We start from the raw sequence: 13,068 nt of genomic DNA on the forward strand, positions 1-13,068 counted from the left end.
AAAGAGCAGCCAGGGAGGAGTAGCACACGATCAAGCCCCTTATTTATAAGGTGAACAGCGGAGCAGAGAATTCATTTCCCAGCTTTCAGCTGAATATTGGTTATAATATTGTCGGTTCTGAGGGAAAGGCAGCTGCTTCTGTTTGCTGGGAGTGTGTCTGTGTAACGCTGCTGAAATTATACTGCCTGTCACACAGACAGCCTTGTATTTAAATACATTTAAATGTACTGACTGTAAAGTCATGGCATTTCTTTGTGTAAATCAGTAATTTCACATGTATGTCTATATGGACATTACAGTAGTGTGCTGCAGTATTTTGTACCCTGTATTTTTTTTAAGGCATTTCAATGCAGTAGTACTCCATGTATGATTGATGTTCTGCAGTGCTGCTTGTTGTTTTAGAAGCATGCGTTGTTCTTGTGCCTGGTTTGATGAGTAATCCTGTGGTATTTAGTGACAAACCCATCCTGTACTCACAGAAGAGGACAGGCAGAGTCCGCGGATCCACAGCAATGTCTCCTTGCTTTGGATCCGCCTGCATACACAGCAGTTCACGTTTTATTTTTCACCCCCTCCCTCTGGGTCACGGTTAATAAGAAATGATAGATGATTCTTTCTTATTTTCTTGGATTTTGTTTTAGAATTGTTTTTTTTCTTCTCTTTCTTTCTCTGTTTCCAAAATGAGTCATTCCACACCCATATGAAACAAGTGCAAACACAGTTCTGCTAGCAGGCAGCATGCCATTTTACCAGAGGGGACAATGGTGCTGACAGACGAATGGCAACGTTGCGCACCTGTCTGCTCCCAGCTCTGCTAAGACTCCCTCCCTCTCTGTCTCCCTGCCTCCGTCCTGGAGATGGGGTTGTGAGTTTGAACCCGAGTCTCTAAAACCTTGCCTGTGTGGTTCTCTGCAGAGCACACAAATATAAGCCCTCTTGTGGATGAAATGCATGAAGCTCTCTGAATGAATCAGATTGCACGATGATGATTCATACTTATTATTATTGAAAAATGAATGTTCTTTCCTTATGGAAAAAAGAAACGCCACGTCATCCAAGTATCTGGATAATGAAGGAGAATTCATAATCCCTGTGATTTCAATCGGTCAGGACCAGGCCGATGATGAGACTGTGTGTTGAGAGGACCAGTCTGTCACTCTGCTATCCCCCCTCCTGCAGCTGGAGCTGAGCCTCTCCTACAGTACCACCAACCAACCTTACGAGTCAAAGCGTGTCATTGACCTGCAACAGGGAGATGCAGCTTGTATATTTAGAAGAAGAGACGACAGGGCTTTCGTCTGAATAACAAACGGATCAGTTGCGTGAGGGACAGCCCATTTACTCAAAATGCCCAACGCAAGCTTCAGACAGGAACTTTAAACACACAAGCATGCTGTAATAATAGATTCCAGATATCCTCGGCTCCCTCCGAAGGTGATGGAGTGGTTTATTTTTCTAACTTCGCAACAAGAAACAATTAGAGCTTTGATAAATGAACAAGAGGGAATTTCTTTTTTAATTCAAATAAGACTGGCAAGGGAGCGGGGTGGGGGGGCGTCGGCAGGGGGGTCCGTTTGCTGCAACAGGAGTGTTACAAGGGTTAGTCAGCAAGCAGCTTGCAAAACACTGGGAGGAAGGCAGGGAGCCCTTGCAACATGGATTTGTGAATCACAGAGCTGAGTCTGCTCCGGTTGACTCAACAGGTGGGTTCTATCAAAGCTAGAGGGCTAGTCACAGCTTTGGGCATAATTAAACCACTTCTAAATCAGTCACAAGTTAGTTCTGAAACAGTCCGACACGGCTGTTTAGGAACTTCATAAACTTTCTGTTATTTCAACTGCACAGTCTGTGTGTTTTACCTTGCAGTCCGATTGGCCTGTTTAACTGATAGTGGAAGATGACAGCTGCAGAGGATTGTGACATTGCTAGAGCAATAATCCAAATGACCTGAATAACAGTCCTAATAAAGTGACCACACCTTCATTAGGAAAAAAGGGGAGGGGGGAGAAAGAAAGAGAAACAGAGAGAGAAAAATATCTAAAAGCTGCATTTATCCCACACACATTCTGAACATAAGGGTTTTTTTTTCGCTTTAATATTTAGCAGGCCCCATTCCTGGCACGGACCTCTTATAAATGACTCGTTTCATGGCTGTTGTTTTTTTTCTCTCTCCACTTTCCCTCTTTCTCTCCCTGGACGGAGGAATGAAACGCTGAGTTTGTACAAGGTAAAAAACATCTGTCCTGGCAGTAACTCACATGTCTAGCCCTGCACTCAGCCAGCACAGCCAGCTGTGGGCTCAATAATAAATTGTGCTCTTGTGAGCTGAAATGTCAGCCAGCCAGACCTATAGGGTGGAGGAATTTCGCAAGCTGATTTCTTTTCAGCTTTTTCTTTTTAAACCCACAATGCAACAGTGTCTGGAACAATCCATGTGAGGTGTCAGGATCCTGCTGCCAGGTATTGACAGTGCTCTGCCTATTAGGAGAGGTGCACTGCAAGGTACTGACAGTGCTCTGCCTATTAGGAGAGGTGCACTGCCAGGTACTGACAGTGCTCTGCCTATTAGGAGAGGTGCACTGCCAGGTACTGACAGTGCTCTGCCTATTAGGAGAGGGGCACTGCAAGGTACTGACAGTGCTCTGCCTATTAGGAGAGGGGCACTGCCACAGTGTCGACAGATACATTCACTACCAAGTGGAAAACATCTGATTGGCCTGCATTCACAGTTCCATGCTGGAGCCCTGCAACAATAAAACACTTACACTGCAGCTCGCAACCCCATTGGCAAACAGTTTGTGCTATTGCCCACAGAAGTGACCAAGTCAGATGTAAACACAGGCACTGTTTAGAAAATTAAAAAAGAGTTTGTTGTGTGACAAGCAGATACAAATCAAAGCAACTGTGCGTGATGTGAGCCTCTAGGGCAGTCCCTCTGTAAAACACTGAAAACATCAGGGAAGGTCCTGTTAGAATGAGTTAAACATCTCCCTAATTCTGATCCTTCACCCTTGTTTGAATCAGTTGATTAGTCCCCACTGTAAACTCAGATGAAGTATAAAACGTAGTGTTAAATTCAGGGTTTTCATGTTAGGACAGTGATCCCAGGACAGCACCGTACTTGGTTTATTTACTGAATAAAAACCCTTCCTCCCTCTGCCTCCAAATTGAGAGCCGCCGTGATGTTTCTAGAGCACATAAACATCAGGCTCTGTCCTGCCCAGACTGTCTGATTGCTCAGGACTACTCAGACTCGTAGGAGCTGGAGGAGCCCAGGTGTGAAGGTGGAAACAAAGAGAGGACAAAGAATCTCACCCAGGAATTCGAGTCATCCGTCAGCTTTCTGCACCACTCCTGGCATCTCCTGTCAAACAAACCCACTGAGACTCTGACATCCTGTTCAGCGTGGAGAGAGGGGGGAGGAGGGAGACGGAAAAGATTAAAAAGAAATAAAAAAAAGAACCACTGACAATGTAGAGGACGCGGATTCCAAAACATGTGGACCTGAATGCACAATGGCTACTGTCTCCAGTAACAGCAGCTCCGCACAGTAAAACAGAAATGCTTAAGAGGACCAAACTTACAGAGAAACAAAAACTGAAATCAGCTAAGTGAAAGGGTTTCAATGCAGTCCTTCTCCCTGGTAGAGCTCCAGTACCTATAGCTCGACTAAGCTCTGCTAAGGGTAGTAACTCAGTACTGAGACTGCAGCATGGAAAGGCAGTGGCAGCTGCTGTCAGGATAGAAGAGGCACGCAAGCCTTTTGCTTATTCTGCTTTCATGTGCTTTTGTTTTAGCTGCGAGTCTTGGGTTTGCTGGGGCTCCTTTGCTTTGACAGGTGGAGATCAACTGGAGCCATCGCTAGTGGTAACCGTGCAGGGGCTGAGAGGAGGGGCCGTGCAGGGGTCAGCTGCTGCAGCGTGACCCTACTCCTCGGCAATGACAGGGTCAAGGGTCAAACACAACATACCTCACTGACTCTGAAAACAACTCTTCTGTGTGTCGTAGATCAGTGTGGTGTGCCAGAGCAAAAGAGCAGCAAAGAGCAACCATACAGCTTAGACAAGCAGAGGAAAGCACAGAGGAGTGTGGCAAAGCATGGGAAGAGGGCTGTGTAAAGAAATAATAGTAAATGACTTGGTAATATCTTCTAACGATGGTAATTACTGGTAATTATTCCATGGTTAATATAAAGCTTTACCATCTGTAGAGATCTGTAACAAAATAAATACATGTCAGACCTCAATTGATCATCAAAAAAAAAGTTCACAGACAAAACACTGAAAATAATTGAATGGTAGTGTTTGTTTCTGAAATGCATGCTGTACCTTAAAATGTAACTACCTGTCAACAAAGCAGGTGTGAGTGGGGGGTTGGGCCCCTCCAGTAAGCTGATAATCTTGTTTGATATTGCTGTATGGAGGGTTACTGATAACAGGAGTGGGAGGGAATCATCAATTATCCCAAAATCAATAAGAAACAACTTCGATAACAGAAATGTGGGTCTTGGGTTTAGGCCGAGGAAGAAAGCGTTTTTATTGAGTAAATGAACCTTGTGTGCTGCAGTACAAACCGTATTCCTGGGGAGAACATTCTGTGAAAAGAATGCCAGACTTACCAGAAAAGATTGTTCCTTGTGGAAATGTTTTGACTTGAATGGAGTTTTTTTTTTTGTTTGTTTTAACAGAAAAAAATACTTTCCATACTGTTCTGGGCAGCGTGTCAGAATGTGATTTATCTTCTTGAGCCTAGATTTTTTTTTGTTGTATTAATGCAGCACACGGGAGTCTATATATATTTTCCCTAAATGTAGGGTAAACTGTTATTGCAGGGGAACGTGATCCTGAGTCTTGCAGGGATGGTCTGCAGTAGAACAACCGTTTCAAACCATGACCTGCAGAAACTCCATTTAAATGAAAGCATTGTAAACTACAGTACGTTAAACTGTGTTAAAATAATATCAGCATGGGAAACGTGTCGATCATCCTGATTTAATTCCAAAGTTGATTGGCAAGTGTCTTTTTATCTTTTAATTAAAAGCACTTGCATACTCAGGACCCTTGTGTTGCTCGACCACATCTCCTCTTCGACTGTGAAACCACCCTAACCCCCCGGGAGAGAAATCCTTCCTGACAGACAGGCACAAATAATTGGTCCCAGATTTCTGGTGTCGGGACACAAAGGGCCCTCCTATTCACCCAGCTCAGCTGCCCCATTGAGATCCCGAAAATCACACGCCCCCATCCGCCCCCACCCCCATCCAACCCAGCCCAGCCCCACTGCTCAGCCATTCTGTGAACTTCCATTCTCAGAAACAAACCCCTCTTTCACAGACCATAAAAAATACAGCCATAATATACAGAGTTGGAGGCTCCTACAGAAAAACTCACCTTGCAGAGGAAATGCCCCCCACCCCACCCCACCCTCACACCCCAGTGCTATTGAGATCAATGAGAGCAGCACTGTGCTATTAGGTTAGGTTACACTGTGATTCTTATTACTATATATGTTATTATCACTACTGGGGGAGGACACTGTTTAGCAAGAGCAATCTTTGCCAGAGCTCTAAGGTATGGACACAGAATTAACTGGAGGACAGTATTTAGCAATTCTCCCGGGTTTATCTAGGGCAGGACTGTATTTATCAAATTCCATCTTTGACAATGAAGGATCCAGTATAACAAAATGTTTCTCAGAAAGAGAAAACTCAGATTGGTCTATTAAGGGTTCCTGTTCATGTGCCTACTGTTTTTTTTTTTTATCATTTAAAAAGCAAACTTGCGGAGCAGTTCAATAGATGTCCCCTCCTTGTAGTTTTTCAGTAACCAGCACAGGGAAAGTTAAAGCCAGCCAGCAGCAGCCGCACTGCTGCGGGTCCCTGGACCCCTCCGGCAGGGAGAAGGCCTGGAAAACAAAAGCACTGCAGCGAGCGCTGAAGCAAGACTTTCCAGCCCCTCTCCCGGGGCGATGGGAAGTCAGAGGTCAGAGAGTCAGCCATTCCCTTCCTGCCGAAACACATGTTAAAGGCATTCCGCAAAGCACTGTGGGTAACCCCCTCCCGCCCCCTCGAAATGACTCCCATGTCTGCCCGGGATGTGTGCTTTCTAAATCATGCTGTATTTCATGGCTGTGACGTCAGACCGGAGATTTGTGTGGGTTGGTTTCTGTTTAAATGGGGGGAACAGAGCGACACATTTTACTCCAGAGCTCTAGATATTTTCAACAGTCAGACAGTCAGGCGTTCCACATGCTTTCCATACTATTACAACAAGGTTTATGTTTTTTTAATCATCCCTGTCTTCAGAACGCTCAATCAGAAGGTAAAACTATTTAAAAAAGCAGACAAACTGTAGAAGGCATTACTGAAAACAATTGTTGACTTACATTTTTTTTCTAAAACTGTCATGGTTGCATACAGCAATATTATTCTTTAAACAGCATTTCAGGAATAGTATTTGCACTGCTGAGCATCCCTTTAAAAAGTTTTCAATGATTCATTTGGCAGCTTACCACATACATTAACAATGCTAGTGGGGAAGGGACCAGGGGTGGCCATGCCTCACACTTTGAGTTTGCAGGAGTTCTGGAGAGAAATGTGTGGAATGGGTTTGGCTGCCTGTGTGAGCTCTGAGACTCAAGGTCATTGGCAATGCTGACAGCAGCTTGCGTCAGGAGAGCAGACAGTGGAAAGGGGGGTGACTGTCTGCTACGCCTCCCTGCTAGTCCCTCAGCCTGTCACACACACAGCCATGCAAGCAGGTCCGTGCAGTCCATACACTGCAGCACCTGGGGCCAACATTCAAAGAACACAGTGTCAGACAATACAGAGCTGTACTGGGGGGAGAGCTGCAAATTTAACTACTCAATAACTACTGCGCTCCAAGTACACCACTTTATTACCATCTTTTATTTCTTTTTTTATTGGAAACTGCCTGCACATAATTCATCTGTCAACAAGCGTTGTCCTCACTCACCTTTGCTGTAGGACACCATGGTGTCTCATCATGGTGTCTCATCATGGTGTCTCACTCAGCTTTGCTGTAGGACATCATGGTGTCTCATCATGGTGTCTCATCATGGTGTCTCACTCAGCTTTGCTGTAGGACGCCATGGTGTCTCATCATGGTGTCTCATCATGGTGTCTCACTCAGCTTTGCTGTAGGACATCATGGTGTCTCATCATGGTGTCTCACTCAGCTTTGCTGTAGGACACCATGGTGTCTCATCATGGTGTCTCATCATGGTGTCTCACTCAGCTTTGCTGTAGGACATCATGGTGTCTCATCATGGTGTCTCACTCAGCTTTGCTGTAGGACATCATGGTGTCTCATCATGGTGTCTCATCATGGTGTCTCATCATGGTGTCTCACTCAGCTTTGCTGTAGGATAGATGAAATAAAATACACTGAAAATGTAATGTAATTCTACTTTTACTATGGTAAACTCTTTTAAGGGGGTATGTCTGTTGTTCTCCGGAGGCTCTGTCCAGGCACTGACCAGTCCCAGCCTCCCTTTGCTTCGGAGCTGAGAGGAGACCTCATGAACACAGCTGGATAAGGCTGCAGGCTGTTTACAAGTGAATTCTTTATTGGGCAGGTTTGCACAGGCTGTATTTGTATCACTCTGAATTGAAACACAGTTGTGCCTCTGCTGCCTGTTGCCAATTGTCTGCGAGAGCAAGGTGAGGAGAGAATATTTTAACAGTAGATATTCTTACACAAAAGAGGTGCCGTATTGATAAGCAGAATGGAATGTTTTTTAAAGGAAACCGTCTTGTTAGCAGAAGCGTATGAAACTGAAAAAAATGCAAAAAATAAAAAAATAAATAAATAAAAATGACCATTAACATTGCTACGTACGATAATCACACAGTGGAATGACGTCTGTGAAAAATCAGGTTTAGAGTTTGTTGCACGGCAGTAGTAAGATCCACCACTGTTAGGATTATTAAAATAACCCCTAAGATGTTAAAGTGAGGATAAAAGCAGGGCTGGTAACCCCAGTCTCCTGCCAGACTAACCCCAATATATACACAGCAGACCCACCCAATATCTAAATGAGAGTTTTTCCCGAAGCATTTGTCTGCTTGACTTGGTTTGTTGGTTTTGCTTTTCGAATGTATGTTGTGAAAATGAATCAGCAACAATGAAACTCTTAATTAATGAGCTTGACGCTAATTACCTAAAAACCTCTGGAACGGGAATCTCCGGGGAATGGTAACCACAGAAACACTCTCCCTCTCTCCCTCTCTCTCTCTCTCTCTCCCTCTCTTTCTCTCTCTCTTGCTCTCTCTCTCTCTCTCTCTCCCTCTCTCTCTCCCTCTCTCCCTCTCTCTCTCTCTCTCTCTCCCTCTCTCCCTCTCTCCCTCTCTCCCTCTCTCTCTCTCCTTCCTTCCTGTGGCGCACAGCTGCTGAGATCTTTCATCATTTTCTGGTCTGAAAGGCTAACTGCTCCGACAATTTCAGAAAATTGCAGCCGGCATTTAAAACCAAAGTGAAAAGAAAGCAAGGAATAACGAGCCGGGGTGGGGGCTGCTTCAGTGAAGGGGTTAAAGGAATAACGAGCCGGGGTGGGGGCTGCTTCAGTGAAGGGGTTAAAGGAATAACGAGCCGGGGTGGGGGCTGCTTCAGTGAAGGGGTTAAAGGGCTGCAGTCTGAAGGAAGGTCCTCACAAGAGCCCCACTTGTGTTTTGCCATGTGGTCCCCCTTCCTGTTGTTAGAGAAACTCTTCCACTAACAAGCCTAATTAAATGTTATTAGTAATTAGACCCACCGGTTAGCTGTGACCTTCTCTGCTTTCCATGGGAAAGGAGAAAACACACACACACACACACACACACACACACACACACACACACACACACACACACACACACACACACACTGAGCTACTCCCATGGGGGGGTGGGTTCAATGACAGAAAATATTTAAAAGTTTAATTTAAGGACCTGTAAAATCTTTCTTGTTGTTAGATTGTATTCTTTTAGCAAAAGCTTTGAATTGTATCAAATAAGTCCATACTGTTCACTGGGGGGGGAGTTCATGCAAACCAGGCTCATCTCTATGGAGGAAACGAACTGGAGCGAGTGTGGTCTGGGAAAGTGGGAAAGACCAGAGACACACACACACACACACACGCACACACACACACACACACGCACGCATGCACACGCACACGCACACACACACACACACACACACACACAGAGACACACACACACACACACACACGCACACGCACGCACGCACGAACATGCACACGCACACACACACAGAGACACACACACACACACACACACACACAGAGACACACACACACACACAGAGACACACACACACTCACACACACACACACGCGCACACACACGCGCACACACACACACACACACACACACACACACAGAGACACACACACACACACACACACACACACACAGACACACACACACACACACACACACACAAACACACACACACACACACACACACGCACACACACAGAGACAGACCATACCGGAATATTTAGAATTGAGAGGAATTTGTTTTGCATGGAAGAAATAAAACAACGTGGCCTCGCAGACACAACAACAGATCTGTCTGTGCCGGGTTTGATGAGAATCAGCCTCCAGGGGCCAGGAACAAGGAGGCTTGGAGGTCCTTGGAGGTCCTCTGAGGGCCAATTAGCTGCAGCAGCAGTTGGAACGGCAAACTGTGACTGAGCTCTTCCAGGTGGTGCCAGGCTGCATCCCGGGACGGGGGCTTCACATGCTGTGCGCTCATGTCTGTCTATCTACTCACAGGCAGCTCCATTTAACAACATTCCCATCGCTGTTAGACACGCTTCGACTCATTTCAACACTGTAGACATGTTGAAACCGTGCAACTTTTACCCTTGAGTTTATTATGTTTCTAAGTTCTTCTAAACCCTAAGAGCCAGGATCAGCTCTTCCAGTACTGTGGTTCCGGCCTGATCCTTTCTTCATGTAAAATGATTCAAGTTATCCTCAGACAAGCTGACATTTTAAAATAACATTTCAGTTAGGAGGGGGTGGGAGCGTGAGTTGATTGCAGCCGGCAGTTTCCTGCAGCCACCATTAATATATTCCTCCACAGCTCTTAAACTGCAACAGCATGTTCACAGCCTGCAACGAGCGCTCTCCTCCGTAAAGAGATGTTTTTATTGAAAAACATCCGTCTGGAGCGCGAGGGAGCACAAAGTGAGCACAGGGAGCATGCATTATTATTATTATTATTATTTATTTCTTAGCAGACGCCCTTATCCAGGGCGACTTACAATCGTAAGCAAAAACATTTCAAGCGTTACAATACAAGTAATACAATAAGAGCAAGAAATACAATAAAACAAGTAAAGTACAAGTTTGACAAACCACAATTCAATAATACAGCAGGTAACAGTGATAGTTACATCAGGATATGATTAAATAGTGATAGTTACATCAGGATGTGATTAAATACAAAGTACTACAGGTTAAAAACTTGGCAGATTACAGTATTCTGAAGTACAGGATTAAATGCAGTAAAATAGGGGCTGATAAGAGCAAAATAAAGCACATTTACATGAAGGGTGATAGTGTCCCAGGATACAAACAGAGGAGTTCTACAGGTGCTGTTTGAAGAGGTGAGTCTTAAGGAGGCGCCGGAATGTGGTCAGGGACTGGGCAGTTGCATCCCTCTGGCAATCAGGCAAGCAGTCCATTCATAATGCCCTAGATGCCCTTATGCAGTGGTACAGGAATTCTGCGTTCTGCCATGCTTTTACAATGCATGAAGTTTATTTCACAGTGGGGTTCAGCTCTTTACCACGCTCTGCTATACTGCACTGAGCCTGTTTCATTACCCTTTAAAGGGACTGGCCAATCTGTCACCAAAACAATACTTAGTAATGATGTTAATCCCTTTGACTTACTGTTAGTATTTAATATTCGAGTTGTCTTTGATGGCTCCCCTCTTTAGGTCCCATATTTCAGGGCCTCTCTGAAGCATGCCGTGCCCTGGCTGGGCAGAGCAGAGTCCCTGCCCTGTCTTTCCTATGCAAAGAGGCCTAGCAGGGCTCGCCAACAAAGAGCACTTTATTTCAGCCGCCTCTCGCTAGGAAAATGTGATTATCATTATTTGTATTATTGTTCTAAATGTTATTAGGGGGTTCCTGCGCTTTCAATTTTAACAAATATTTACATTGAAAAAAAAAAAATCCCGGCTGCTGAGAACGTATTTATGAAGTGCCAGAGAAATGCTCACCGAGCTGTTATTTATGTGTTTGTTTTACTTATTTGTGATGATGAATTGGTGCTTGTGAAGGAGTCTGGCTGACAGCGCTGGAGAAGGGAGCTCTCTGTGCACCAAGGGGCTTGCTGCAGTGAACTGGGACACCCTGAGGCTGCCAGTGTAAATCACAGAGAAGACTGGTAAGGCATTGAAATGAGCATGCGAAACCATGGTAAAGCACAGCTAATGTGTGGGAACATTTGGAAAAGCATAGTTAGATTACTGTGATACATACACTGCAATAAACTGTATCCAATGTAAAATACTTTAGTGTTATCAGGGATGTCACAGGACACTCTAGTGCAACCCATGTATTATTCAATATTTGATATACTGATGTAGATATAGATATATAGTGGCTCATTCAGCCAAAGTGTTTCCACAGATAGATTAAAGGGGCTTGCAGCTGAGGTGGTGTCTCTTGCTCTGTCACGAAAGGGGCTAATAAATAAACAAGCTTGAAATTGGGTGTGCAGCTCCCCTGCAGGGCCTCTTCGCCAGCCTCCTGATTTACTGCACTGCTCCTACAGTGCCCTTCCCCTCCACTCCAGCCCTTCTGTACAGCAGCGTCAGATTAATCCAGCATGGCGCAAGCCCAGCTCCACTGCTAATGGAAACCTGCTGAACATTTGTGGCCAATAATATCCGAAGTCAGGAGGCCTGCATGTGCCTTTGAAGAGAATGATCGTGTTTTTATTTTGCACTTTCTCCTGCTTGCTGGCTCCCAAGTGAAGTGAATTTCCGATCCCTGCAGCACAGCAAGCTGGCAGAGGCTTGGGAGCACCGGAGTGTCCATTGATACCTCGTTACAATTCTGAACCAGCCATTGATCCACACTCTCCAGCTAAACCCACACAGGACTTCAATATATCCACTCAACCACTGCAGCATGTTACAGGCGCTTCCAGATGAAATGTGTTTAGGGACTGTCATGGAAGCATGCTCCATTACAATGGTACATGGATGGGAACGGAGACCAAACTGCCCTCTTACCCCCTCTGAGACAGGCGGCGTCCCGGGGCAGAGTAGTTGAGGCACACTTATGGGGGATTATTTCTTTAGCTGTCAGTCCTGCATAAAGAAAATGAATGAAATAAAACAAAAGAAGCCTTTGGTTGCTGGCGCAGTCAGAGTGCTACTCTGTGTTAAATTAACAGCAAAAGTCAAATCAAGAGAAGCTATATACTGTACAGCAAAAGACTATAAAGAGGCTTGAATCTTGTTTTGACTCTCTTTGCATAGTCTGCTTATTATAGAATCTGCTACGCAACTGCAGGATGGTGCCTCCTTTTCTGTTTGGCTTTGTTTGAAAAATACAGATAAAATTGATGTGCCGGTAGGGGAAGAAAGAAGGCTCTTAATGGTTGGCAGATGTCTGGAAATGTAGGGTTTGGGGGCAAGGTGGCGCAGCGGATTCATGATTTTTTATTTTCCCATGGAATCCAGCTTTGTTTACATGGAGACTGAACTGCTCCCTCACCCGCTAAGAGAAAGGGGGCTCCCTGCTCCAGCACTAGTCTTTATCACCAAACATTTTCAAAACCTAAAGTCATTGCACTGTGATGCAATATCTGACAGCAGGAGCGCATGCTGTCTCCCACACATTCCCCAAGCAAGGAAAACACAAACCTTAATGCTTAATGACACAACTGGGGGCTAGTCCCAATTGAAGTCCACTTTAACGCAATTTAAATAATTCATTCCTTTCGTTTCTGTTGTTGAAAAAAAGAAATAGCCATGAATAGCATCAACCAATTTGTTAAATTTTGGATAATGTTCATCA

The sequence above is a fragment of the Acipenser ruthenus genome, chromosome 47, assembly GCF_902713425.1.
Source record: "Acipenser ruthenus chromosome 47, fAciRut3.2 maternal haplotype, whole genome shotgun sequence".
NCBI classification, from domain to species: domain Eukaryota; kingdom Metazoa; phylum Chordata; class Actinopteri; order Acipenseriformes; family Acipenseridae; genus Acipenser; species Acipenser ruthenus.